A 1,678-nucleotide genomic window follows, 5' to 3' on the forward strand; every position below is an offset into this window, starting at 1 on the left:
CTCTCTCTCTCTCTCTCTCTCTCTCTCTCTCTCTCTCTCTGACTAACCATGGCCTCTTTGGTATGCATCTCCTCAGAGGCAGAGTCGGCAACTTTCTGGATGATGGGAGCAATATTAGTGGGGCCGTACAACTGGATTTTCGGGAGGCAGTTCTGATAAGCCTCAACAACACCTTGTATACCTGCAAAACACACATAGCCCATCAGGTCAATACACTGACTTGTTTTCAAACATCTTGAATGAAGTAAATTTTATACCTCACTAAATTTTGGAATTATTTTTTAAGCATAAAACAATGATGCTGAAAAAAAAGCATATTCTCTAAAAACAAGTCTTAAATGGTTTCAAGTCTTAAAAAGTTTAGATGTGTTTTATTTTATTTTCTGCACTGACCAATTATCTGTTCTGTAATGTGACATTGAATGGATGTCATATTTTTTTTACAATGGTGGTCATTTATATTTACTGACCCTTAAAATGTCAGATTAAAACATGACCTTTGACCTAGAGGTTGAATGGGGTGCTTGTTTGTTAATGCATTTGCTCATTTAAAGCAGAGCACAGCCTCATTTAAATGCATGAGCATCAGTTAAGAAGTTCATAGTTTATGCTTCTGTTTGCCACCGAGTGTATGTGGGAGATGTTTGACTCATACAGTAGGAATGCACTGCATTTCATTTAACTTTCTTTTAGAAAAACAAAAATGCTTGCAAAGGTGTGACGTTTACACTTTGATGACTCACCAGCACATTCTGGGTTGTCCTCATCAAAATTCACAGCAAAATCATGAGAAACCTGAATTGAGGAGGGAAAAAATACATAGTTAAGCAACAAAAACTGAGAGATCACTGGCAGCGATGGCAGAGTGAGTCTATGCTTTTAGAAACAAATTGCTTTTTCAAATGGCATGGAGAAAAAGACTCAATTGATTTAAACTTTTAACTTTGGTGATAATAAATTATGATATTAAAGTTCATATAATGTACTGGAAGAACTAAAACATTTAATTTCTTTATTTTATTAATAAGCTCTTATGGTTCAATTATATTCAGAGTTATTGCAGCCAGTGGAAGGGATACAACCATGCATAAATCATGGAGCTTCCCTGTGGATTGGACTGCGGTCAACTAAAATGCATTCTTAGAGTCACATCCAACCACACTGCGGCCGTGACCTCTGATTGAAACATGGCAACCATGATTATTGTAAAAGGGCATCAGCAGTTCATGAATTATTCAGAAATCTCCTGTCAGGTAATGTTGAGGGATTCAGAGCACTCTGGTTTCCATGGCGATTTAATGTACTGTATGGGAAACTTCTTGTAGTCTTAAAATCAAGTTACATATTCAGTTTGTTAAATCTTAGATGAGTCAATCAAGCATTCTTTCAAAAAGAACATTATAGGGGATTAAATAAATATTTGATCTTAAATGTAAATTTAATTTCAACTTGTAAGTATGCAATGAATCTAACAGTCAAACGAAAACTACAATCACAGTAAGTGTGTTATCATTTAAAAAACAAAAATGACTTTTTTTTTACTTTTCTACTATAAAATTACACATAATTACATGTCAAAATTGTTTGCCCTTAAAGTATAACTAAAAAATCTGTTAGTTTTTTTTTACATACAAAAATAATGAACTTACTTTGAAGTCTGGTGGGATTTGGGCTCCAA

The 1,678-nt window shown here is 34.3% G+C and overlaps 1 long non-coding RNA gene across 1 annotated transcript; it reads right to left on the reverse strand.

Annotated features, from left to right (window-relative positions):
- Nucleotides 1–52: 52 nt before the first annotated feature.
- LOC107683090 (uncharacterized) lies at nucleotides 53–1,678 on the reverse strand. Its single transcript, XR_001633658.1, has 3 exons — nucleotides 1,650–1,678; nucleotides 744–795; nucleotides 53–181 (listed from the first exon to the last, which is right to left on the reverse strand). It is a non-coding gene; the product is annotated as an uncharacterized LOC107683090 (long non-coding RNA).

The sequence above is a fragment of the Sinocyclocheilus anshuiensis genome, unplaced genomic scaffold (genome assembly GCF_001515605.1).
Source record: "Sinocyclocheilus anshuiensis isolate Anshui unplaced genomic scaffold, SAMN03320099.WGS_v1.1 C32888360, whole genome shotgun sequence".
NCBI classification, from domain to species: Eukaryota; Metazoa; Chordata; class Actinopteri; order Cypriniformes; family Cyprinidae; genus Sinocyclocheilus; species Sinocyclocheilus anshuiensis.